Genomic DNA, 12636 nt, shown 5'->3' with positions numbered 1-12636 from the left:
CAAATCACTTGGAGCAAAAACGATTTTCTTAAAAAAAAAAAAAAAAAGAAGAAGAAGAAGAAGTAAGGAGGAAAGAACTCTGGCATTGTCAGAAGAAATGCTAATGGAATGTGTTGAGGAATGACACTTCTCGAATGAAGAAAGTAAACAGATAAGGGGAAGTCAGAGCTACATCTGCAGCCAGAGAGCAACTAAATCATCTTCTGGGTCCTCATTTTTCTAGTATATTACAACAATAATAGAAAAATTCTGATCACAGTGAGCCTTCGTATGATCAGAAATAGGTGAAATTTGGTACAGGAAACATAACAAATTGTAGCATTGGTCTCGAATGTATTTTAATATGTCTATTTGTTGTGTTTATACATGGCAATTAGACACACTGAAAACACGATGCTGATTATGCTAATTAATAATTACATACTTAAAGGAAATACACAGTTGACAGGATGGCAGTTCCTCTTCCTTCCAGCTTTCTCTCTTCTTTTATGCCTAAGAAATACAGGTGACCCTTGAACAGCACAGGTTTGAACTATGTGGGCCCACTTATACGTGAATATTTTTTGGTAAGAACAGTAAAGTACTGTAAATTATTTTCTCTTCCTTATGACTTTATTTTCTCCAGCTTATTTGTAAGAATAGAGTGTATGATAAATGTAACATAATAAACTGTGTATCAATTGACCGTTTATGGAAGGCTTCCAAACAACAGTAGGCTTAAAAAATTGGGGGGAGTCAAAAGTTATATGCAGATTTCCGACTGCATGAGGATAGGTGCTCCATGTTGCTCAAGGGAGAGTTGGCCCTGTCCTGTTGGGGTTGAGCCATGCAGCAAGAGTAGGATCCTCACTTAACTATGTGGGAGGACCATCCACACAGGCTAGGAGGAAGCAGTGCTTATGAGGCTGATGTTGTAAACCTGGATCTCAATGCGTTTGATTGCAAATCTCAGACTGTCAGACCCCATCTCTGGATTCCTAAGATCCATGCAGAGAACAAAGAGATACCTTTCTTCCATTAGAAAAAGAACTTTCTGCTTTCTAGATTTTTATAAACAAGGGCTTTTCTAGAAGTAGCACAAAAAATAAGAAAAAGCAGCATCAGTGGCAAACACTTTCCTGGAAAACAGATATTTTACAAAAATTTTTATTTTCCATTGTTTTTGTCTTTTATCACTGGAGGGAGGATTTGAGAAAATGTCCTTGCCTTCTGGAGAGCTGTGAAACAAACAGAAGCTGTGATTAAAAAGTGCAGCTTCCCATATGGAGGATAACGTTTGTTCAACCCAGCCTAAGATCCTCTCAATTGGCTCGTGACATTAGTCCAGGGAAATTGACAGTTGAGGAGCTCAAATAGCTGGAGCAGAGATAATTCCCTCCTTCTTCTCTTTCTACAATCTTCATCCCCCCACCATATCCGATGCCCTGTGAGCAGAGGATGTTCAGATGCAGGGATGACCCAAGTCTCAGAGAAGGGACAGAGAGACAGAAGGCTGTGATTATAATCTTTGGACGGATAGGAAAACGAATAATTTTAGTTCCACTTGTGGATGTAGATAAAGCAGTAATCATGTCAGCTTATTGATAAGACACTGATAAAGATTCTTTGCTTGACCAAACTTGAGTCAGGCTCCCCTGAACCCTCTCTGCAACAAAGCCCTTCCAGTGTTAGCAAGAATCCTGCTAAGTCATTTATGGAGAATTCTCCCTCCCCCCTTAGATGTCCAATCAAACTCCTCACCCCTACCATCCCCCCGCCACCCACCCAGGAGATATGTGACCACCCTGGCCTGCTTTCAGCAAGAATCTATTAGGTCAGAACCCCAGAATCCCCCCACACCTGATGCCTTCTCTAAATAATTATCTGCCATCTCTCTCCCTCCAACCTGCTCCTCCACTGTAGGTCCCCACTTGTTCTGGTGTATTTGGAATTGAGCTGGATTCTATCCTGGAGTTCCTCTTGCTCTATTGCAATAGTTTATTGAATAAAATCTATCTTTACCACTTTAACTTCTATCCAGCTCTGTTTCTACTTTGACAACATTGACCCTCCCCAGGTAGGATTTTCATCTGGTTAGACATTTTTGGCTATTCTGAACACACCTGAGTCTGCTCTGTGACTGTTCAGGGAGAGAGCCTTCTTCTCAGACAAATCCTCGCTCTTCCATGTTGGTTAGAGCAGGTGAGTCACAGGTCAAGTCATTGGGCCTGCACCCCACTTCCTGCAGCCCTGAAAAGCAAGACCCCTGGTGTGCTCCAACTGGAAAGAGAACATGGTGTGTTTGGTAGCTGAGTCCAGAAGACTAACTAGAGGCTTATGTGTGAGGATGAGTTTTTAATTCTCTGGAAGCAGTCTGGCACTCCTGATCTTTCCAAATGGACTGAAATAGTGTTAACTGTATCCATTTCGTTTTCACTGCTGTTCCTCTGCCAAACTGGATTTTCAGCAAGGATAATCAAAATAAAGAACTAACAAGCTGGGCCAATGCCAACCAGCTTCACTTCCTGCTGACCTATGATGTGGTTGCCTCAAAACTAACAATTGTGTCTAGAAAACAATGGCTCACAATGCAATAACTCAGCATAGCATTTTATATTGCACTTGTTCTACACTTGAAAATTTGAGTTCATATTCTGTTTCTTCTGTTCATTTTAAAAGTAATTGTGTAATGCTGACTACTCTTCCCTTTAATCTGAAATCACTTACTGCCTGCTTCTTTGTGAGTATTAAAATGTTTCCTTTCTTTTATGAAGTGATGTTTATACTAAATGACTTCTTTAGGTAAAACGAAGAAATCTTTTACCATATTAAATTTATAAAATACAAACATTCCAGACCATGAAAGTCAAACATTCTAGAATTTCATTCATTTATTCATCAAACATATATTGAGTATCTGCTTACATGTGAATGTTCTAAGGCAATACCATCCAGGAGAAATAAAATGTAAGCCACTCATGTAATTTTATATTTTCCAGTAGCCACATTTTTAAAAAGTAAAAAGAAAGTGGTGCTTAATCTTAATAGGACATCTTACTTAACATATTGCATTCAAAACATTATTTTGACATATAATCAACTTACTTGTTGTTTTTATTTGATTTAAGAAAGGGGGCTTGGACAAATATGCGGGTTTGTTCTGGCATCAGTAAGCGGGTTTGTTCTGGCATCAGTAAGTGTGTGCAGCAAACTTTGCCATGTTCTAACTCATATCCCTTGGGTCCTAGCACTTCAGCTTACTTATCTCCTGCTACTTGCTGACATTGAAATTTCCTCACTGGGGGCTTTCTCTGAAGCTACAGAAAATTACTCTGTCCAAGCACATGGCATTCAGAACTGCCAATAAATTAATGTACCCAAGAGTGGGAGTCAGCCAGTGACTGACAAGATTCAGGGTACAAATACCTCAGCTCCCTCACCCTGTAGGACACACACCCTGTAGGGGCACTACACACCTACCTGTAGGTGTGTGTCCTACAAGGTCTCCCAGTTCTCTATGGGGTAAAGCCCCAGTTGCCCACAGTGATAGTGGCTTACCAGTGCACCCTTTATTGACAATACTGCCTCTCTGTCTCACTTCTGGTGTTTCCAGAGATCACTTCCTAAATAAAACACTTTCCCTGAAATCCTTGCTTTGGAATCAGCTGTTGGAGGAACCCAGTTTGAAACAGTATAATTACCTCACGTTCATTGGGGTTGGATATTTTAGGTCACAGGGTGATTCAACACATATAAAACTTATAGGTCATTAGTTATAATACCAACTCATCTAGTGCAATTCGAGGCAAATGAATTGGTCTTTTTAAAATCCTTAATATGCTTGGAAGCTGTGAAAACATGTTGCTAAAACATCTGTTTGGTTTAGTTGCTTCAGTCCAATCATGAGTCAGTTCAGCCAGAAACATATTCGTTGGTAAAAACAGAATACCCAGGGGACTGTTGAGACTTTCTATACTTCAGTTTACTCAGCTTGCTGTTGCTGGGACACATCTGCCATCTCTACCACCTCCTTAAGAAATTAAAATTAGCAGAGCACCACTCTCCCTAGGCTACTATGGGATAATTCCTAAATATTGTCATGAGGCACATGACACATAGTGAAGTGTTATGCAAATGTTAACTAACAAATGGGAATACTCTATTTAAAGGTACCTGGAGAAAACAGACTGGGGTGTATTAGGGCTTAGAACTGGTATTGTTTTTTTCCTCTTTTGCACCACTAGTTAAAAACATCTTTCATTCAGTAGGTTTCCTGGTCGCTCAGCTTTGTTCTAAGTGAATAGTTTTGCAACTTGGTCATACCATGTTTTGCTTATGAAGTCTGATAACACTGAACTGACAAGTGTAGAGTGACTAGTATGGTAGATTGCAAAGATGACCCAGTTCTTCCCTCCTTCACCATGAGACTTCGCAGTGTAGTATTTTCTCCCTGTGGGAAACCTGACTCCTTGACTCTGGGATCAGCCATGTGACTTGCTTTGCCCAACAGGATGCTAGCAGACATGACATCAGCAGAGCTTGAAATGGGCTTTGCCTGTTTCGGCTTGCTGTTCCCCATATCTCTGTCTTTGCCAGGGACACCTAATTTGGTTTGCTGGAAGGCAACAGGCAGGTTGGTCAGAGCCAAGTCACCCCAAGTAAAGCCACGATTAGTTAACAGCCAGCCATCCCCCACACATGTGAGTGAGCCCAGCTGAGAGCAGAAGAACCATCCAGCTGAGCTCAACACAAAGTATGAACTCACAAACTCATGGGCTAAATTTATGCTTATCGTTTTAAGTGTTTGAGCTTTGAGGAGGTGTGTTAGGCATTTTTATGGTAAGTACATAACTGCACTTCCAACGTGGTCAAATCTACAGCCATTTTTGCTGAGACATTGGCTGATCCACTGTCTTATCTCAACTCTCCAGTATTGGTGATACTCTCAGACTTTCTGTGCTGCCTTACTGCCAAGAACTCCAAGGCTTTTCGACATCTTCCTTCCTGTGGCATTGTCCCTCTTCCTATCTTGCTATTAGCCAAATATGGAGGCAAATGGTTCAATCTTATAACTCCTCAGAAAATTTCCAGCCCCCTCTCACCTTTTATAACTAGAGTTCGTTATGACACAGCCAGCAGCAACAAAAATATTTCATCACTCTGACAGACAGCTTAAAATAAATTTTCGTTGACGTTCTCCAAGCCATTGTGGAAAGTAGAGAAACACACAGTGGGTGGGAAGAAGCTGACTGGCAGGGATACGTTTAATGTATTTTTACACAAAGGGATGCATGTACAGATTTCAAAGCACTTGACACTTGGGTCGAAACTGCAATAGCTGATTTTCCTCAAACCATTTCAATAATATATTCAGAAGAAGACTCCCTTCTTTCCATGAATACACTCACTCATGAAACACCTGCATAGCTGTGTTCCCTTGGTGGGGCCTATTCATGCCTTTGGCTCATTGTAGGACCCTTATTCTTTTCCTTTTTATTCTTGCATCAGAGCTCTAAAGTAGCCCCCAAAGCATTGGGAATCAGTGAAGATTTTACTGACAAAGTGAAGAATGAAGTCAAATTGCCCATAACTTTGGAAAAATTCCATGAAGATGTCTTTCCTTTTGTCCTAGGGAGAAGGAGTTTTATAAGCAAACTGACATAAATGCTAAGGCCACAATAATTAATATTATCTGGGTAACAGCATGTAATATAAAATTTGAAGACATGTTATCTCCCTATTTCTGCTTGAAACAGCATTGCTTCAAAAATTTGAGGGCTCCAGAATGGAGGGCACTACTTCACTGTCTTCTGAGTTCAGTTTTGGGGAAGATTCCTGAACAATTAACCAAGAAGCAGCAGTATCCCACAGGAGTGTACCTGAAGGGGCACAGGAGTGTACCTGAAGGGGCAGCCAGTTCTAGAGGTGAGACACTTTTTTGAAGCTTCACCAACATTTGAATCCTAAGTGGACACCTCTGAGGAGGGTTGAAGCCAAAAAGGAAGAAAATGAAGACGACCATTTATCTTCTAACAATATCTGTTTGTGAGCAAGTATAGGACACCACTATGTGTACCAGAAATATGTATGGGGTTTGTTTTATAGGGCATTGGAGAATCTGCTATATGAGATGGGGAGGGAGCCAGCAATATGAATGCTATTCCTGGCTTTAAGGGAAAATGTAAGTTACATATATAAATAAAGACTCCATGTACTAGAAATTCAACCTTTTCTAGGCTTCTTCAGTTTTGTATAGAATTGCTTTTTGAAATTCTTCATTTGCCTTTATTAAATTGCACATACTTGGTATTATGCATAAGGAAGAGACAGTGTGGGCCATAAAATATTCACTTCAGCTTCTAATTTTGATTCTGGAGCCAAATAATAAAATGGAAATAAGGGGAGAATATTCCAAAATGAATCATAAGATCCACATAGGTCTGAAAAAATGATTTTAACTCACAGATCATATTAGAATATACATAAGCTAATGAATCACATATCAGTGCTACTTTAGAGAATGCTAACAGATGGCATTTCCTCTGAAGGAAGGTGAGATTTACTCTGTAAATCTGTAGAAATCCACTTGGATGGAAAGCCACTTGCTGTACTCAACTTCAAGGAGCAGAATACTCAGTTGACCTTCAGTGCTGGGGAAATTATTTGACTTTTGGGAGGCTCAGTTTACATTTTTAGAAAAATAAAAAATAAGGAAAGGAAGGAAGGAAGGAAGGAAGGAAGGAAGGAAGGAAGGAAGGAAGGAAGGAAAGTGGGAGACCGTGTGTACAAATGGTCTTTGCTTTTTTCCAGGATGAGGCTGTTCCTTTACACTCATACCTAAAGTACAGTGTCTCATTAAAGAGAGGTATAGTAATCTTTTGAAATTTGAACAACTTAGGGGTTAGGATAATTCTGTTGGCAGAATAGTTAAGGAATTAACTGCAAATTGAAAGCTGCAGTGAAAAAAAAAGAAAGCTGCAGTGGACATCTCTTGTCTGAGTCAGCTCACTTGGAACACATGTATTAGAAGAGAGCATAATTGATGCTAAATCTATTAAACATGAAATTACTAGGCTGCAAAGAGATGAGTGGAGTTTTCACATGAGGAAAATGAGGACTGGGACTCCAGTGGTGGGCAGAGTGGTGGCAGCGGAGGGAAGATGATGTTATCAGGCGGAGCTTTCAAGATGCCCCTAGCATTTTCAACTGTTTCCCCAACACAAAAAATATCAAGAAAGCAAAATCAGGTCAATTGGGAGATTCTTACCCTTTATTGCTATAGGAACTTATTTCTCAATTTTGAGTAAGAGTTGGTAAGGGGAAAAAGGAATCTCTTTACCAGAACTGAAAAATTGACTAAGAATGTGAAAACTGCTTATGATTGGCAATACTGTATCACCAGAAGTTGTGTCTTCCAGGAGTGGACTAATACAACAACTTTGTTCTTATGTCCCAGATGATTCCAACATTAGAATAGCTTTTGCAACCATTCCTCTTTTTTTAGGAATACCAGTAATTTTTCATTTTTTCAAATTAGAATGCTGGGAGTCCTCCTTGACCCTTACCTACATCCCTTTATCAGGATTCTCAGCCTACCATTAAATCATCATTTCTTTCTTCAGTATACTTCTTCTCTTTACCTCCACTGGCATGCTGCCCATCCCAGGGTAATCCCCTTCAATTGCCATCTGGATTGCTTCAACAACCTGCTACTTGGGTCTAGGTTAGTGAGTGCTGGTTTCAAACCGAGATTACTTTGGGGGACTCAAGGTGATGGAAAGAGAGGCACAGAGAAGCCCAGGGCTCTCATTGTAAGTAAAACAGCAGGGAAGAATTGTTCTCAATGTAGCTTAATCAGAAGAAGACCCTGGGTTTTGCTCAAGGAAAACTCTGGAGGTTTTCAGCACTTATTTATTGTAATAGGGTGCCCAATGAAGATGAATGCAATGTCGAAATTATGTCAGTTGATTTTTTTGTATAGGTAGAAATATAGGGTCACCACAGAATAGAATTTTCATTGTTGTTCTGCAATATTTTTTTCCTGAAAATGTCAGCCCCTTACACTGGTGAAAGCCTGTGTGGTTCATTGCATTATTTGTTTACAATTCTGTGTCTCCCTAGCCTTATCATGGCTTTTCTGGGGAGAAGCTTATTTCCAGAACTTTGGATTTGGAGTTTAACCATGTGACTGACTGTGACAACTGGAAAGTAGATGGGAAGGAGAGTGGGACAACTGTGAACCGAGTCTTCAAGATGCATAATGTGCCTCAACTTGCCTTCTTGAGTTTCTGAATCTCCCATGGGAAGGGGGATTCTGTAGGTAGCCATGGCTCATTCAATAGGAATCTCAGAGTGAAAGCATGTAGAGCAAACCTGAAACTGACACCCAGCCTAGAGCCCAGCTCAGCCCAGCCAGTTGACCTATAGCTGATCCATGCACCATAAATAAGAAATAAGTATTCATTTCAGGCCACTGAGCTTGGGGCATGTTTGTTACATACCATACTGTAGCATAACTTAGTATAGGTTGCAATGGGGCCTCATGTGGCTTTGTGTAAGGAGCTCAGCTAAGATGCTTTAATCTCAAGTTCAGCCACCCATTTTGGGTTTCATTCCATTGTTCTGACTTCTGCTATTCGCTCTTTGTTCTGCTACTTTTAGGCATGGTAAGCAATATTCAAAATGATCAGAAATATACCAAAGAGGTGGATGGACAATAAAATAGATGATTCCTGGGCAGAAGAGAAATTCTGTAATGTGCTAGAATGTAAATGACATCTGTGAAATTGATTAGTTAAGAAAGAAATTCAAACCATCTCACTGACAATGCATATTACTGGAAGAAATTATCAACACAAAATAAAGTTGACATTGGTGGCAATTTCACATGGTCAAATCTGTTGTAGAAGAAAAACTAAGAAAAGCCATGTAGGAAGTGTTGAAAACTGCAATAATTGAGAAAAATTAGGACTTGATAGAGTAATCACTAGACAATAAAATGAACAATGAATCATTGAGTAAAAATTGACCAAAGAATCAAAGCTTCTCAAGAAAATATTGATGTAAAAAAGATAGCCCTGGGGAAACTTGGTATATATAAGAGTCTCAAAAAAAACCTCTCAGTAGCAGAAGCTATAATTTGAATGATCTAGACTAATGTGGTGCCTTTTTTTAGTGTTTTTCCTGTGAGTTCTGCATTCTCTAGGGCATGGTGTATATGCTGTGGGCCTGGCCCCAGCACCTGCAGCCTGGCTGTGTCCTGGGAATAGAAAAAATTCCCTGAGGAAGGACAAGTAAGGATGAGTAGGGGGCTGGGAGGGGAACACTCTCATTTCTTCAGGGAGCAACATCCACCAGAGAGCCCGGGCTGCCAAATCCCCTTGTGGTGTATCCATGGATCTCGTGCCTGAGGTAAGTCAGTGGAACCAGTTCAAATAGTCACCCTCCTACTTCTAGGCAATTCTTGTTTCACAATGTCGAGTGTGATGAAGGCCAACCTCCAGGTGTCTTTCTCAGTTCACCTCCATTTGCCTTATGGTCAGTGGGGATCTTCTCAGACTGGCAATTTATAGATAGCAAGTTATCTTTTTAGAGGTAACCTCCTGAAAGTGTATCACCGTTTTACACTAGAGCTTCCTGAAACAATTGAATTACTCTAAGGTACAGTTGTATTGCCTGGTGGTGTGTGAGTATGTGTGCCTGTGTGAGCATGTGTGTGCCCTTTGTGACTAGCCATTTTACTGCAATTTTTATTAGAGATTGTGTGGGGTTCTTGTTTTGTTTTGTTTTGTTTTGTTTTGTTTTGAGAGAGGGAATGAAAGAGAGAGAGGAGGGGCAGAGGGGTAGAGGGAATCTCAAGCAGTTCCACACCCAGTGCAGAGCCTGACCCAGGGCTCAATCTTACAACCCTGAGATCATGACCTGAACGAAAATCAAGAGCCAGATGTTTAACTGACTGAGCCACCCAGGAGCTCCTAGAGGTTGTGTCTTTTTATTTCCATACAACACTACTTTAAATACTATTATTCTCTAAGTTTTTAAAATATCTGCAACATCTTTTTAATCGGGCCATCATATTGTCTGTTTTACTACTGAAGAGACTCCTCAATAGTCAATAGTTCAAAAACTGAGCTTGAGATTTACCTGAAACTCATAAATTCCATGCTTCTACACATATTAGAGAATTGCACAAGTGTAATGGGATATCATTTAAGCCCTACTACACAAAGCAGCAACACATAAAGGACGGACTCTCCTTCTTACCTGGTTTATTATTGTCCAGGCTGCTCTGAGTGTGTTCCAGTGATCAGCAATGTCAGCACCACCTTGGAGCCTAACAGAAATGTAGAATCTCAAGCCCCACATAGATTTAAAACCTGCATTTTAACAAGATTCCCAGATGAGAGGTGCCTGGGTGGCTCAGTCAGTTAAGCACTTGGTTTTTGATTTCATCTCAGGTCATGATCTCAGGTTCATGGGATCGAGCCCCTTGTCAGGCTTCACCCTCAAAGATGAGTCTCGCTTTAGATTTTCTCTCTTCCTCTGCCCCTCCCCCATACTCTCTCTCTCTCTCAAATAAATAAATCTTAAAAAAAGATTCCCAGATGATACATATGAATATTAAAATTAATAATTAATTAATTTAAGGTCCTTAGTAGTTACCAAATCTGAGTATACATTAGAAAAATCTTGAGATATTTCCAAAATCTGGAATAGATTTAGAGCATGAGTTTCTTTGGACTGGTGTAGCCAGCTGGAGAGGATTCCACTGTGACCAGGGACAAAGCCAATGTACAGGGCAGGCTTACACCTTTCCAAATGCCCAATACAGTATAGTCCCAGGCAACAGCTATTAAGAGTAAGTCCATTGAGATGAAGATCCCAACCTAGAGTCCAGGAGTAAACCAGGAAGAAGCATATGGCCTGATAGGTGAGATCCCAGGAGAGGGGAACACCTCTGCATACACAACCAACCCTGGCCATTAGACATCCATGACTGCTATTGAGTGAGTCTTTCTGCTTGGGTTCTGCACACTGAAGCAGCTGGCACAAGGTGTGATAGAGGTAGATCCTTACCATCCAGAACCCTGAGTTTCCCTTCCCAGCTTCCCATTCATCACTCACTTGCAAATTCCTGCTGAGCCAGAAGGTAAATTCCCACTGAAGGGAATTAGGGCAGTAGAGTTTTTCTCCTAGAGATGGAAAAAAAACAAAGACACCATGAATTTTATTAGGCTATATAGGATCAAATTGTTCTAGTTTCTAGACTTATCAATCTAATTTACAGGAATTTTTGATGAGTCTACACTGCCCATCTGTCCTGCAATTGAGCTTCAGGGTTTATAGCAAGTCAGTCTTCCTACAGCCTGGTATTACCAAATACCATTTTAAAGGGTTGCTGAAAAAATAATGTTGCTAAGTTGTGTTCTGCACATTACATTGCATAGCATATGATTCTGGTGGCATGATATTACATTATGTAAATATCACAACTGATTAAAATGATAAGCTGTGAGGGTGAACTGTGCTTGGTATATAATGGGAAACTGTAACTGGCTATGCATTGATACTGTATGGGTTTAAAATGATGATTTTTGCATGTCTGAGGTAAAACGGCAGAATAACACCATATGGAAACTCTTTCTTTTTTAAATCTGAAGGTGAGACTAAAATTAAATATCAGCAAGAAAGTGGCCACCAGAAGTTAAATGAGGAAAGAGGACAGTACTCCATGTTCTAATATTTGAAAAATGGCAGTGACAGAGGAGCGAGGTGGACAATCTTGCTGCAACTCAGTGCCCATGCCCTACCCCAAAGTGGGTAGGAGGAAAGATAAGGTGAAAAACAAAATCTTTAAATAAAATATGGTGTGTGTCCCTACAATATACTAAAAAGAAATGAAGGACTGACTCCTACTGTAACATAACATGGATGAACCTTGAAAATAGTATATGTGAAAAAAGCCACATACAAAAGGCTACATATGATATGATTCCATTTATATGAAATATTCATGACAGGCAAATCCTTACAGACAAAAAGCAGATGAGTGCTACCCTGGGGCTGGGAAGGGAAATAGAGAGAGATAAATGGGGAGCGATTGCTAATGAATACGGGATATCTCTTTGCGTGGATGAAAATGTTACAGATTTAGATAGTAGTGATGGTTGCAGAGCTTTGTAAATATACTAAAACTTCCTAAGTTATATACTTTAAAAGTGACATTTTTACAGCATGTAAATTGCATAAGTGAATGAATGAAGGTAGCAGAGCTGCAAAGAGCAACAAAATCCAAAATCTATAAGGAGCATTTTTGGAACACTTGAGGAAATTAGAATATAAATTGGATATGAGGTGATATTTAGGAAATTATATAATAATGATATTGTGGTTTAGTAAGAGAATGTCTTTTTTAGGAGATACATGTTGATATATTTAGGAATAAAGCGTCATGATGTCTATAATTTGTTCACAAAAAGCTCAGCAAAAATGTAAATAAAATAAACAAAAATCCATAGATAGAAATAAAATATGGAAAATATCAACAATATTTGGATACAAGAAGGGAGTAAGTGGATTATCATTTTACTAGTGCTTCAGCTTTTCTGTATCTTCAAAATTTTTCACAAAAATGATATGGAGTGGTACTGAGACAGG

This window comes from Canis lupus, chromosome 24 (genome assembly GCF_003254725.2).
Source record: "Canis lupus dingo isolate Sandy chromosome 24, ASM325472v2, whole genome shotgun sequence".
In the NCBI taxonomy this organism is placed as follows: Eukaryota; Metazoa; Chordata; class Mammalia; order Carnivora; family Canidae; genus Canis; species Canis lupus.
The sequence above is the reverse complement of the archived record's forward strand: the minus strand, read 5'-3'. Positions refer to the sequence as shown.